This window comes from Camelus bactrianus, chromosome 21 (assembly GCF_048773025.1).
Source record: "Camelus bactrianus isolate YW-2024 breed Bactrian camel chromosome 21, ASM4877302v1, whole genome shotgun sequence".
NCBI lineage: Eukaryota > Metazoa > Chordata > Mammalia > Artiodactyla > Camelidae > Camelus > Camelus bactrianus.
This window is the reverse complement of record NC_133559.1, coordinates 20,389,886-20,405,595: the sequence shown is the minus strand read 5'-3', so window position 1 is coordinate 20,405,595 and position 15,710 is coordinate 20,389,886. Positions and strand designations below refer to the sequence as shown.

The 15,710-nt window shown below is 39.9% G+C and overlaps 1 long non-coding RNA gene across 4 annotated transcripts in view; it reads right to left on the bottom strand.

The window, feature by feature from the left end:
* The window catches only part of LOC105070279 (uncharacterized), a 309,633-nt gene that overhangs the window by 275,197 nt on the left and 18,726 nt on the right, over positions 1–15,710 (bottom strand). For 3 of the 4 annotated variants that reach the window (XR_012501382.1, XR_012501385.1, XR_012501383.1), the window contains exon 2: positions 3,796–3,907. The exons of the other annotated variant lie outside the window; for it this stretch is intronic. This is a non-coding gene — a long non-coding RNA (uncharacterized LOC105070279). The remainder of the gene's footprint in view (positions 1–3,795; positions 3,908–15,710) is intronic. 4 annotated transcript variants of the gene reach the window in all.

Sequence of the window (15,710 nt, the reverse complement as noted above, 5' to 3'; positions counted from 1 at the left end):
ATTTGAGAAAATATTTAAGAGCTAAAACTGTTAAGAGCTTGCTATTTGGCTAGACATGAAGTTTCAGGGAAATGGGAAGTTACACATGACCCCTAAAGTCTCTGGTCTGGGCATCTAGATGGTTGTGCCAGTAACCAAACTAGAAATAAAGGAACCAAAGTACATTGTGGGGGGTTGGGGGAGCTGGTAGTGAGGACTGGAGGTGGTGAGCAGAGAATGACAATGACAGTTTTTGGAGACACTGAATTTTCAATTCCTATAGGATATATAAGATCAAAGCTAAAGATAGAAATCTAGCATTGGTCATTATTCCACTGATGGACGAAACAATGATAGTGATGAGATCCCCAAGCAAAGTGTGGACAGACAGAAATGAAGAGTTTAGAACCCTGGGGTATCACAGTGAAACGGATACACAGAAAAGGCAGCATCCACAAAGCCCAGAAAGGACCAACCAAAGAAGCAGGAGGACTATTAGGACAGATGAGCATCAAGGAAATAAAATCCAGAGGGTTTTAGAAAGGAGTTAAGATAAGGACTGAGAAAGCAGCCTAGGACTGGGCAACACGAAGTTCACTGTCCACCTGCAGAGGCGAGCTGTGGACTCCAGATTGTGATGAGCTGAAGACTAAGTGAATTACAATTTTGAGGCATAACTTAGCTGAGAAGGAAAGGTGAAGAATTAGGGCACAGCCAGAGAGGATTCAAGGCCAAGAGACAGCTGACTAAGGCCAAAGGAAAAATGACCACAGAGGCACACAGTCAACTAGTGGTCACTATTGAATTTATTGCTTTAAGGAGAACAGAAGAAAGCAGTCTACATCCAGTCAATACCCAAACACCTTTTTCAGTCACAAAACCAGAAGAGGATAAAGTCACATGCCTTGGCACTGACTGGCAGAATTCTAACCACATTTGTGTGGACAGGAAAATTAGGAAGTTTTGCTCTTGCCAGGAACCAGATGCATATCATGCTCGTCTGGCGGCTCCTGGAATAACTCAACTTTAGGGTGTCATCATTTCGCATTCAGGGAAGCGGGGCACTGTTTCTGTGAGGAGTCACTGCACCACCGTGTGGCCAGTCTTGAATTTTTCTCAACTTTCTCCCACAGGGAGATTCCAGGTTAAATCACAGGAAAGGAGAATTGTGCAGCTGGAAGAGACCTTAGGGACTCACTCTCTCCTTATTGTACAGATGAGGACTTGCCTAATTTTTCAAAATCTTTTTATTTTAACTTGCATATTGTATTATCTTGTGCACATATGAGTAATTACACATATTGCAGACCACAAAACAACATATACACGATCTTTAAGTATTCATTTAAGCCCAAGGATAGCATCTCTGTCCCTAAGACTCCCTTGTTTTAAGTCAAACACATGGATGAAATGCAGCAGTTTGCACAAATCTTTGCTCCTAAACTAATCTTAAGCAACAATCATATTGCCAAGAGATCAGTATAATGTTCTGTATAATTTGAGCCATTTCAAATTATATTTGTAAAATGTATGTGAACTCAAATGGAGTGGTGAAATAGGAAACATGCCTACTGATGATAATTATCGTAAGGTGCAATAATCAGTTTTATATTATTCTGCTTTTTTATTTATTATTTTTTCTGACAATAAAAGCAACAGATGTCATAAAGAAAATCTGGAGGTTTCAGAGGGAAAGAAAACATTAAAAATGACTCAAAATTCCATAACCCAATGATAATCTTTCTTAAGATTCTGGCACTTTCAATCCCTTCTCCATGTTTTAAGTTAAGGATATCAAACTAGGCACTTTATCTCATGAAATTAGCTGAGGCTTTAAAAACAAAGATTTCTCATATTTACAGAAGTTCTTTCACTCATTATTTTAAGCCCACCTAACCAGAGCAATCCGCAACCTGGGGACTTCAAATAAATGTCAAACAGTCAAAGCAGAGCAACGTTGAGCAGGTTTGGGCAAGCTTTGTCCAAGGCGGCACCTTCAGCCAAGCCATTCACTTGTTCATCAGCACTGCCCTTGATTATCTGTAACAATCCTTAGTGTGTTGGCGTCTCCCTGCATCTTGTCCAAAGATGTTTCCTGTGAATCCTAGATTATTTGGAAAGGGAGTACCCTACATCAGCGAAACTACAACATTTGAAATGTTTCAAATCAAAGCAATGCTCTTTCTGAATGCAACATTTATAGAAGGAGTATTAGTAATGGTCACGGTAACAATTTAATGAAGCTCTTTTAAGTGCTTCACAAACCTCTCAGTTAAACATCTCAGCACCCGAATTTACAAATGAAGCGTTGTTCAGAAATGGCCTTACCTCACAAGCTAATATTCAGGTGGCCAGTTTCCGCCCCAAACCCTATTTCAGTAACCAGAATCCCACAGTTTAAGACATTTCCCAGGTACTCCAGGCTTAGCCAACCCCAGATTTTTCTGATTCTTTTCAGACTACATCAGTTTAATTATATCACAAGGGCAGTGAGTAATATTTTGAAAAATACCTGCTTCTCTCTTTTGCCTGTTTTGAATAGGTCGGCCCAAGGAGTACGTTTGTCTGGGGGAAATACTAGAATAATTTACAAAAGGAATGCAAAGAGAAAAAAATGAGCAAATATGCAGCTTCTGATATACAAAATCAATTTATTCAGAAGACAATTACTATTGTCCTGAGGGAAGTTTTGCAAACTCCTTTACTAAGACCCAACACTTACAGAGATGGCCTGTAGTGTGGTAATGATAGAGCTCTGGACCTGGGATGGGCAAGCCCCCTGCAAAGAAACATATGGCTCTAGAAATAAAACAGTATCCTCTGCTTCATTTTTTAATGAAAGAGAGAAAGCCAAGGAGGCAGGAGAGCAAGATGGTTAATCATGTGTGTCCCAATTGCCCAGTTCCAGGCTTTGGCCCAAAGAGGTGTAGGTACAGTTGTGTAATCCTGGAGTTGTTTATTGCCTGCTCCCCACTGAGGACTTGGAAAATAATTACCTCCTGCATCAACCTGCCATATGACCACATCAGTTAGGAAGCCCAGAGTGGAGAGAATCTCCTAAGTTCAGCTTTCCAGAGCAACTCTTGGTTGCCACGGGGCATGGGGGCTAAGTTCCAACAGATCAGCCACCGACTGCACTGTGACCATGGATAGTGACTTTATGACAGAGACTGAGGTGGACCTGTGGATCAGCAGGAGGACACGGGGGAGATCCAGGCCTACAGCCAGCGGGAGCCAGATTTAAGCCAGCCCAACCAAAGGGGCACTGCCGGGTTCTGAAACCAGGAGAGCAAAGGAGCAGCAAGATACCAATCACCAACTTCACAGGAAAATGCCAGCAAAGCCAACAGAAGCCAGGTAAACAGGAGCATCACCTGGATTCCAGAGAACACGGGATCCAGAGACACAAAGTCTTCCTCTCAGACCTCCTTCCAAGATGCGCACAGACCACCTCCGGGAGAAACACAGGAGGAAGGGGGGAGCAATCAAAGAGAATGTATTTTTTTTTTTCCCTAAAGAGACTGAATATTACCTAAATGAACTGATTAAATTATCTAATTAAACTAATTTACATAGAAATGAACAATATAAATTTTTTCCCCTGGTAGCCAGCAGAGGAGTTCCCCTGCAGATCAGATGAAGTGCAGGCAAAAGAAAGAAATTATATTTTTGGGGATTCCAGGTTAAGGTGGAAGATTTAACACATATATCTATTTTCACTCCCTCCTAAAAACCAGAACAGCAGTAAAGGAAGCTTTCAAAAGCCTTAAGTCCACCAGAAGATAGAAAGAGATGGGTGAGTTATAACTAACTTACCAGGTCTGAGAATGCTGAGTCCCATGTTGACAGAAGGCAAAGCTGGGAAGAACCAACCTAGCTGACGTCACAGAATCTTCCAAGTGCTCGGGAAAGGGAAGCCCGGAGATCTCTGGAAATTGGGAAGAAAGAAGTCTGAATAAGGAGCCCTGAGTGAACAGAAGTAGTTGGAGCCCCTCAATTTCCTTGTCTTCTCCATGTTCCCTTCTCCCAGTTTGGCAGAAATCTGAAGATTTGTTCTCTGGAAAGGGTAACAGAGGGGTTCTGGATCTAGAGGACAGCAGGTGCCGTTGAGGGCCTAGGTTCTTGATCCAAATCACTGAGGGGAGGGCTGTGCATAATGAATGCCAAATGCACCCAACTACTGCTGTCTTCCCCCACTCGGCTCTAAGGACTTTAGCAGAAAGATCCTTACACTCTGGGCAGGAAGTTGTAATCCAGCCAACCCGTCTAAATGAAGCAATGGGATGCAGGAGACAGATATGACGAGGACTACCTTCACTAAGCCTCTTGCCTCCACTGAACCACGTTTTTAACTTGAGTGCAGAATATGCTAGTGGGCCAGGTCCACGTTCTTATCTAACCTTGACTTGTGACCTTGTGCTGACTGAAGTTCTTACAATCTCCTCTACTACTTCAATTTAGGCCAGCTGAGGATGCTGCTTCCATCCCAAAGAATTTCCCTGTTTTGCTCTACCCCTGAGGGCTGTAGGTAGGGGGGTGAGATAAGAAGCAGAAAATACAAAGCAGTCACTCCATTTGACCACATTTCTATCAGATACCCAAAGCCTGGTCCACACAGCAGCCCTGCCAGATGGTGGAGGCTATGTGGGTCACCCATGTGGTGACGCCTATGTTTCTCGCTCATGATCTTGCCAACTGACCTCCACAAGGGGATCTCATCAACTCTCAGAAAAACTAAAACCACGCTATGATCCAGAGACTCCATTCATTCATTCTACGCATCTTCATATGCTGGGAGCAGTCACATAATACTGGCAATACTGCTTTTTGGATACACAAATGGATTTACATGTCTCGCTCAGATTTTCAAAAACTACACGACACACTATTTATGGATACATGCACCAGTGGTGAACTATGAACATCAGCTGTCACGGGGAAGTAAAGACATGAATGAAGGTGCAGCCTGGTGGCTGCTACTGAGATTACATCTGGTCCAGCCAATGTGCTTATGGCTGTAAGGCACACGAAGGCTTAGCTAACTCTCTAGGGAGCAATAAGGCACAAATGTCAGCTCTCCAGGGTGCTTCTAACAGAGAGGAACACAAAGACAACACAGGCCTTCTCCACGTCGGCACAGACCACCTAGCTCTGCCACCTAAGGATTCCAGGGCACTAGCTGGGCTGTCCAATCTGACAAGAAGTGTACGCATGTGGGAAACCTCCCTTGAAAAATGGCCAAGTGTACTTAGGTGACAAGAGTGGTCGAGAAAAATGGTCAGGAGATTGGGCTTTCAGATTCAATCAAACCCAGACTCCAACACCTACTAGCTCTCACCTTGGTCAGTTTACATAACTTAACAGAATTCATTCTCTATCTGTAAAATAAGGGTTGTTACGGTCACACATTTATTTTTGTTCAATCCATACCATTCACACATCTGTTGAAGAAATACCTACTGTGCATCTATTATGTGCCAGGCACTCTATTGGCATTTAGGATGTATCAGTTAAAAAACAGATTTATTTTTTTAAAAAAATTACCTGTCCTTATGGTACTTATATCCTAAATGATATAAACAAAAAAATAAATAAACAAGAGTACATATGCAGTATGTTAGAAGGTAAGTCCAAGGGGCAAAAAGCAGGAGATTGGGAGTTTGCAGGGGGTTTTGCCATTTTAAATAACAGGGGGAAAGTAAGCTTCAATGAAAACAATTGAACAAAAATTCCAAGGCGTGATGTAGGGATTAGCTGACACGTTGCAATTAAATGCTCTGCCTGCACACCTCTCCTGGAGCAGTAAGTGCTCAGTGAATTATGATGGTGAGGAGGAGGAGGAGGAAGAAAATAAATGTCAAGAGGTCAAGGTCTCCCACAGGTAGATGAGTGGAGTAGTGGGCTGCAACATTTGGGCTACGTGATGGTGACAGCCTGTAATAATAGTAACTGTTATTTATCAAACTTTGCCTATGTGCTAAGCCCAAGACTAAATTTTAAAATATCTGATCTCATCTAATCCTTGTGAACAACCCTATGTGGCCAGACTGAGGCTGACAGAGGTAAGTCCTTGGCTCAAGGACACACAGCTAGCAGTCAGTAAATCAGAGGTAGCTGGACTCTTGGCCACATGCTTCTGATGCTGGCGCCCTTAGCCCCTCGCTGCTCTGCCTCTTAGATCTGCCTTCAGACACCAGTGAGGCTAGCGGCAGCGTGAGTCACAAGGAGGAAGCAGAGGCACCCACAGAGTGGCAGGGTCAGGACTCTGTCACTCCCTCTATCTGCACTGGACCTCCCTCCTGGGGGAGCAGCCTAATCTGAATACCACATACCTTGGACATAACATCCACTAGACAATAACCCTCCATGAACAGAACATGGAAAGACACTGTGGAATCTCCTTTTGGGGGAGGAGAAGTTAAATTAATAGATTAGAATTGCTTCAAGTTAGACAGCCTCTCCCAAAGTGTGCTTCTTAGCATCCCAGGTCCCCCATATGCCACAAAATCAAAGAAAAAACCAATGTCGCAGCAGGTGTGAGAGGCCCCTTGTCTGCAGCGTGCCCCTGGAGCCTGGTGAGAGGGGGACACATCACTGCACGTGTGTGGACCAGCTCCAGAGGCAGCCATGCAAGCTGGTCCTCTGACACAGTTAACTACAGAAGCCACCCGGCCTGTGGGAAAGTGGGTCTGCGGCTCTGAGGCATGCCCTGCACACGAGGAGGAAACCGGTGGTATTTTCAAGAGTCCTCGCAAGCTAAGTAGAAAATACGGTTTAAACCTAAGTTCAAGTCTACGTTCAGACAGCAAGCCCTCTCACGCAGTAACAAGTTGGAGGGAAGAGAGAAAGGCCTTGGAACATGAGAAAACAAAACTGAGAAATGTTACCCCTACCCCGAGCCTTGGTTTCACAGAGTTTAAGAGCAGAAACTGAAACCAACAGGCATTTCTGTTGAAGGGTTCACCTTTTGGAGCCCTGCAACCCAGCAACAATCTCTCAAATTATCCAAAATAAGCGAGAGGTTTCCCATCAAAAAACCGGACGGCAAAACGAGTCTGCCAGTCCCCTCAATGGACAGAGCAGCCTAAAGAGTTCACATCAACCCAGAAACACAAGAGCAGAGAAGGAGACATCAGGAGAGACACCGCCTCCCCCACTTTCTCTGAGGCTGTGAAGTCTGCCACTTGCCGCATGGGTGATAACATGACCTTGGGCAGCTCCAACACACCAAAAAAAAAAAAAAAAAAAAAAAAAAAAAATGGGGGAAGTGACACTGGGTGACATTCTCCAGGAGAGAAATGAGTAATAGTGTCAAAAAGTGTATGGTCTACTGCCCCTACCGACTTTAACACGACACCTCCCCCACCGAAACAGTGAGCCAGCAACAAAGAGCAAATGTCACAGAAAACAAATCTCTTACTGCTGTGGTACCCCCCCAACCCCAGCGGAGGCTTGGAAGGGAGGAGGCCAGCTGAGAAGACAGAGGCAGTGAAAAGTCATAAAGTGAAGCCCCTTTAGTACTTTTATTCACAGGCAACACAATTGAGCACCCTTACATGCCAGGGTCATGCTAAGTTTCTTTAAAAAATAATTTGTTTCATTTAAATGAATGTCAAGGGCAGCCACAATCAACTCTGTTAATAATGTAAGCATCAGAACCACACACACACACACGTATCTCCATTCCCAATCTACTGTGTTAAAAAAAAAAAGAGGAAATTCAGAGTCAGTAGCCAGTTCAAGCCAGCCTGTCTTGCCCAAGTACCAGTAATAGAAGAATGTGCTAAAAATAGATAAGACATGAGAACTTAGACCTCCACTAAGATTATCCTCACATCCCCATGGGTGGTACCACATCCTTATTTCCCCTTCTGCTGCTGCTCCAAGTCACTGCACAGCTCTGATCATACGCCCCCCAAATGTGGCAAAAACAAACATGGGGTGCCAGGGGCAGCAAAACTGCAGCTACGACTTAGAATTTTGTCAGGTCAGGGTTTCATCGTCATATGGGACGAATAAGGCAATCCCTGAGATAATCCTTCCATCTTTACCTCCATCAGCACTGCCACAATTCCCTCCTTGTCCTCAAACTGAGCGCACAAAGAGACATGAGTTAGAGGGAAAAGATAAATTCTACTCTCCTATTGCTCACTGACCAGATCCCCAGTGCCTGGAGGACATGTCTGGCATACGGTAAATGAAATACCTGTTCAAAGAACTTGCTGCTGAATGAAACAGAGTTGTCTTTCTCCAGGAGGTAAAAATGGGTGACAAATCATTTGAAAATGTGGTCACGTTTTTTGCATTTATGTAAATAAATGGGATGAAAAGATGGGCCCCATGAATGTGACCCGGATGGGTCTACAGGTTTTCTTATTTTGTTATTTTGGGTGTGTTTTTAACGAACCCTCAGGTGCTATGAACCAGGAATCTATAGGTTGTATATATTATCCCTACCAGGTCCTCTTTCCCACAAGCACCTGCTGCACATAAGTGTTAGAACATTATTACGTTACGGAACAAGGTGGGAAGGGAATGACGTATTGGGATAGAACAGAATTCTTGGAAGCACTGTAACAGGAACAGACACCAGGTACCCTCAGTCTCTCTCCCTTCACAGTCACCTCATAACCTAACAAGTCTGTGCTTTCAGCTTCACGTCACACAGATCAGAAGTCAAAGGTGGAGCCTCATTTTTTTCTCGTTCTTGTCACCACAATCCAGTGACCATTTTCCTCCCAGACTTCACCCTTTTCCATCACTGACTACCAATCATTTCCTCAACCATCCCTGCAAACTGGACACTATTACACTTTCCTCCTTCCTTTCCATTTTTTCAAGGCCCCCATCTTTTGCTCCTACCCTATGCATTCCCCACTCCTCTGTTCACCCCATCACCCACGCTCATTCTTACTCACCTGAACTGACGTCTGTGTTTGTTTTCCTTCTGAGATTACGCCTGTTTTTTCTTACTTCCTTCTTCGTATCTTCTTCCAATCTCCCTCCCTTTGTTTAAGCCCTTTTTCCCCCTAAAGTACCACTCCTTGCTTTTCTCTCTAGGTTACTTTTACCCTTCTGCCCCTCTCAAATTAGATAAAGTTTGGCTTCTGCATTCTTATCTAGAAGGAAAAGTTTATAACTCTTAAATGCCCATTACTCGTATCCTCAGATTTCTATCTCAGACCTTTTTGGTTTCTTCTAGAGTTTTTATAGACCAACACTGATGTACAGCAAGATCTCCCAGTTTGAAGCTTCACCCTTCACCTGGAATCTTTATTTATTATAATAAAGGAAATACACATAAGCCTCAGCAGGTTAGGAGGGACAAAGTGGACAAAATTATAGAAGAGTTTACTTCCTCTTCTTATTTGCCCCTTCCTTACAGCTCCTCTGTGGCAAATTGTACCCACATTATACCTACTTAAATTCTGAAAAATAGTGACTATTATAAAAGTTTACATTCTTTAATGACTAATCACATGTTGATTTTATACATAAATGCCTATGTGTGTAAGTATTTGTATCTACTTATGCATATACACTTACGTATGTGGGTCCCAGTGACCAATAAGTGGAGCTTTGGAAAATCAAGGGTAGGAACAAAAGACAGAAATCAATCAGAGGGGAAAAAAGCAGACTATTTCAATCTAATACTCAGTATTGATATCAGGTGTTAAAAACTAGTAGAACAATGATATCATGTTATCAACTCTAGAGGAAGCTATAGAGTAAAATCACAAACTAAAAGAGCAAACGAATTTCTTGAGAAGCTAGAGAAGATACAGAGCAGGCTGCCAAAGTTTCTAGGACAAGATGAGTTCCATGTGTTATTCCATGTTTAGGGGAGCCCAATCTTTGTCTCTTAAATTGTCCAAAGCGGAACAACTTACCTAATTTGTAAAATTGTAGGTAGCCTCACAGATCTTGACGCCTCTGGCTACTCGGCTTGAATGTTCTGTGTGGGCTGACACGTGAGTAACATCTTATCAAGAAAAAGGGAAGTAGAGCAGATGAAGGATAACCTGTATTCTCCTGCACACAACTCTCTCTCTTACTATCTGACCACATCAATTCATGCTTGACTACATGTGATCGCTCATTATTGCATTTCCTTTTCTCTTGCCCTGATATTAACTATAAATTTCTGGAGAAAAGAGTCTGTATCATGCAAAAGGGAAAAGGGAATAATATTTGTTTATTAAGTGTTGACTACGTCAGGCACTACCCTGGATACTCTAACCTTGGGTTAACTCATTTTATACCGACGTCCATTCTGTGAAGTACGTATTGCTATTCCCACTTTACAAAAGAGAAAGTTGGGTTACAGAAAATTTAAATATCATTCAAATGTCCCAGATCACCTGGATAGAAAGTGAAGAAACGGAGATTCCATCCCAGATTAATCCGACTCTCTACTCTGACTTCCTAACTGCATAGGACCTGGCCCACATAGCAGGTACTCACAGAATGATCCCCAAAGCTTTACAGTAAGAGCAGTAAAGCCAACCAAAGCCTCTCTCTTCATGTCACATTTAGAACTGCCCCAAAGCTTACTTACTATCACCACTGTACTCTGCCCCTCTCACAACCTGCACTTGGGCTTGGTTTTCCCTTGCTTCTTTTATGCAACAGTCCTCATTTGAAAATTCTCTACCCAGCATCCCCTGACCTTAGGAAGTCTGGACCCCGTATGACTAATAATTTATACATGTGCCCATGAAAGGAAGATCTCTTCTGTGTCTTTTTTCTCCCACTGCATCTAGCATAGTATTGTGCTGCATTTTCATCATTACTGTCATCATCCTCATCACCACCTTGATATGGGCAACGGTTGCACTTTGTGTTCATTATGTGAAAATTCACCAGTCCTATGATTTGTGTACTTTTCTGATTCTAGTGGATAGTTCTATAAAATATTTACATAAAAAGATAAGAATAGAGGAAATGTTTAGATACCTCTGTTCTCCAATTCAGCATTCATCCTTATGTAAAACTGAAAACATGTTTTACAGGTTTTAATACTTAAAATTATAAAAGGAAACTTTAGGAATTTATCCTAATGAGCTAATCATAGATGTATATGAAGTATACACAAGGAAATCTAAGGCAATTTTATAAGACTGAAAAATTAAAAACTGTATCGCTTTCTAATACAAGAAAACTGTGTCTTATTAAAATACATCTAGTTGATGGAAAATTGGGCTCCCAAATAAACTTAAAGACATTCAGAAAATGTTCACTATATAAGGAAAAAGCATAATCTCACCATATGATAGCAATTTGTTTAAGAATACTCATGCACAGACACAGGTATGTCTCTGCATGTCCACATATGTATGTATGTAAATGTGTAGTTATAGGATGCACATTTTATAGATACAGCCATAGAAACAACAAAGAAGAAAACAACACAATATATCACCAATATTTATTTCTGGAAGGTGGAATTATTAGTAATTTTAATTTTTTCCTTAAATTATTTTGAATTTTTCAATCTCGATTTATTTCTTCCTCAACTCTACCTTCTCTCCAGCCATCAAGTACAACAGCCTCCTCTCCCGTAACTTCTCTTCTACTCCTCACCCTGCATGACCACCAGTCAGGAAAAAAAAAATTAATAAATGTATGAAAATGCATAAAATAAAATATAGAAGGAAAGATGCTTAAAGTGGTGATGAACTTATATTTATAGGTGACTTTTCTTTTTTGACTTTTGCACGCTTTTACGCACTTTCTAAATTTTCTTCTATAATAAGAAGAAAAAAAGACTTTGGAATAGCAGGAAAAGGGAACATTTCCAGAATGTCAGTGCAAGGGCACCCAAAAATCTGCTCCTCCAAGAAAGTAATGAGAATTTGGGGGGGAAATGCCAAAACCAACTTCTTTGGAACTTGAAATTAACCAAAGTTGTGCAAAAATCAGGGGCAGTTACTCAAGAAAAACAGCAGAATCTCAATAAGAACAGTGAGATTTGTGACATTTTTAACTTATTCACTTCCCAATGCCCTCTCTCCGCTCCAAACAGCCTTGAAATTCAGCAATCATAGAACCATGGTAGCTATGAGAACCAGAAGCCTACCAACTGCTGGAGGGAGCAGAATGGTTTTAAAGTTCCACAGAAAGCCACATCTCCAAAAAAAAAAAAAAAATCACTATTTGAACTGTATGGCAATTCCTTAGAAAAGTGTATAAGGTTTATTGTTACTTGATCTGATTCAGAGTTTACTCCATAACAAAAGCCCAATCCTCAGGGCATTTGCTGAAAACAATCTGGTAATTGTTTAACTTTGCAGTGGTCTGTGGCAGTGATACCAGCTTGGGCAAACAAGAAAATCTGGTGAATGAGATCTCTATAGGGGGCTCTGAGAAGCTCCAGCATTGTGCTTGGGGATCTAGAAGGATGCTCACATTTGAGGACTATGTGCAAGCCTAAGAAAGATATAAAAAAGCTCTAACACCTCAGCTGTCTGAACCAGAAGCTCTACACAAGCAGGAATAAAGCACTAAGGCAGAGTTGTAAGCTTCCAGAGTGTTTAAGTACTCTCCCAACACACACACAGAATCTCACAGTAACATGTAGAAGACTTACTGATTCAAGGAATTTAAGGAAAATTTCACCAAAACTTTAGCTAATCATTAAACTAAACAGATACATCAGTGACTTTACACAACAAAATATATAGTCTTTACAGAATTCAACCAGGAAAGTTAATCAACAAATAGCAACAAGAACAAACAGGAACAACAACAACAAAACTAGGGGAAAGGGAATCTAATTTCCAGAATTGCCACATTATATTGTTTTATTGTCCAATATTCACCAAAAATTAAAATACATGCAAAGAAACAGAAACATATGGCCCAAACCCCAAAACAGCAGTCAATAGAAAATGTCCCTAAGAAAGCCCAGATGTTAGACTTAGCAGACAAAAACTTTAAATAAGCTACTATAAATATGTTCAAAAATTAATGGAAACTGTATCTAAGGAACTAAAAGAGAATATAAATGTTATGGGGTGGATGTAGAATCAAATAGAAATTCAAGAATTAAAAAGTACAATAATAGAAATAAAATGTTTAATAGAGGGACTCGATGGCAGATACGAATTGACAGCAAAAAGAATCTACAAATTTAAGATAGGTAAACTGAGACTGAGATATTCAGTCTGAAGAACAGAGAGAAAAATGGATGGAGAAAAATGGACACAGAGTTCTGTGAGACACCATAAAGTATACCAACATACACATAATGGGAGTCTCAGAAGGAGAGGATAGAGAGAAAAGGACATAAAGAATACTTGAGAATTACTGAAAACATACTGAATTTGGTGAAAAACAAAATTACACATAAAAAATGTTCAACAAACTCCAGCTAGAATAAACTCAAAGAGATACACACCTACCCATATTATAGGCATGCTCTAAAAAGACAAAGAGAGGCTCTCAAAAGTGGCAGAAAAAAAAAAAAGACTCATCACAAGCAAGCTATCTACAATGAGATTAATAACTGGCTTTTCATCAGAAACTATGGAAGTCAAAAGGTGGTGGGACAATATATTCAAAGTGCTGTAGGGCGTTGGTGGTACAGTGGTGAGCACAGCTGCCTTCCAAAGTGCTGCAGGAAAGAGACCCTCAAAGAATTCCATACCCAGCAAAGCTTCCTTCCAAAATTAAGGAGAAAATAAGATGTTTTTAGAAAGGCAAAATCTGAGGGAATTAATTGCTATCAAATCTACACTGTAAGAAATAGTAGAGGGAATCCTTCAGGCTGACTTAAAGGATACTAGATAGTAACTTGGATTCACACAAAGAAATAAGCATGTTAAGTACATAGGTAAATAGAAATAGAAATGTATTTTTGTTTATAGTTTTCTTTTTATCCTATCTGCTTTAAAAGACAACTGCATAAAGCAATAATTATAAAATTATATTGGTGGGCTTATAATATGTAAAGGTGTGATTTGTATGACAATAACAGCACAAAGCGGGGTGGAAGGAATGAAGCTAGACTGGGGCAAGTTTTAACAAGACTATTTTAAGCTAAGATATTAATTGTAAACCTCAGGGAAACCTCTGAGAAAAGAACATGAAAATATGCAATCAAAGAAACAACAGGGGAATTAAAATGGTACACTAGAAAAAAAACATAGAAAACAAATAACAAAAGGGCAAATGTAAATCCTACCTTATCAGTAGTTACAGTGAATGTAAATGGACTAAACATTCCAAATGAAAGGTGGATATTAGAAGAACTGATTAAACCAACTATATGTAGTGGACAAGAGACACATTTTAGATTAAAATGCACAAATAGGATGAAAGTAAAGGAATGGGAAAAGATATACCATGCAAACAGTAACCAAAATAGAGCTGGAGTGCTATATTACTGTCAGACAAAATGTACTATGTAAAAAAGTTATTAGAGTCAAAGAAGAACTTTTTATAGTACTGAGAGTTAATTCATCCAGAAAGTGTAACAATTATAAATATCAATGCATTTAATGACAGAACAACTGTGTAAAACATAACACACAAAACTGAAGGGAGAGAGAGAAAATTCAACAATAGTAGTTGAGGGCTTCAATACCACCCTTTCAGTAAAGCATATAGCAAGAAGACAGAAGAACAACAATAAATCAGAAGACCTGAATAAAACTGTAAACCAAACAGACCAATCGAACATCTAATTAACACTCCTCCCCTCACCCTACCATCAACAGCAGAATACATGCAACAGTCTGTAGACACAACATAAGTCATAAGACAAGTGTCAATAAATTTAACAGGCTGAAATCATACAAAGTATGTTTTCATACTGTAATAGAATGAAAATAGAAATCAATACTAGGAGTTTGAAAAAATAATGTGAAAATTAAACAATAATTGCCTAAATAATTAATGGGTCAAAAAAGAAATCACAAAAGTAATTTAAGGATACTCTGAGTTGGGATAAAAATGAAATGCAATGTACCAATACTTATAGAATGAAGCTGAAGCAGTGCCTGAGAGAAATTTATCGCTGTAAATCCCTATATTAAAAAAGAAGAAAGCATTCCCTAATCTAATCTTTCATCTTAAGAAACTAAGAAAAAAAGAGTAAATTAAATACAAACCACACAGAAGAAAGAAAATAGTAAAGAATTAAATGAAAGTAAATGAAAGAGAGAACAGAAAAAACAATGGAAAAAACTCAGTGAAAACCAAAGCTGGTTCTTGAAAAGATCAACAAAATTAACATTTAGATAAACTGACAAAGAAAAAAAGAAACAAGACTCAAGTTACTAAAATCAGGAATTAAAGAGAAAACATCACTATCAACTTTACAGAAATAAAAGGATATCAAGGGAATACTGGGAACAACTCTACACCCACACATTAGATAACTTAAATGAAATGAAAAAATTCTTAGAAAGATACAAACTACAGAAACTGACTCAAAGAGAAATTGAAAATCCGAATGTACTATAAAAAGTAAAGGTATTAAAATCAGTAATTTTAAAACTTCCCTCCAAAAAAAAAAAAAAAAAGCCCATGCTTAGATGACTTCATTGGTAAGATCTATAAAAGTCTTAAGGAATAATTAACACCAATCATTCGCAAATGCTTCCAAAAGATAGAAAAGAAGGAGTACTTTCTAAATCATTCTATGTGGCCAGTGTTACACTGAAACCAAAATCAGAGACATCACAAGAAAACTACAGTCCAATATTCTTCAGTAATACAGAATCAAA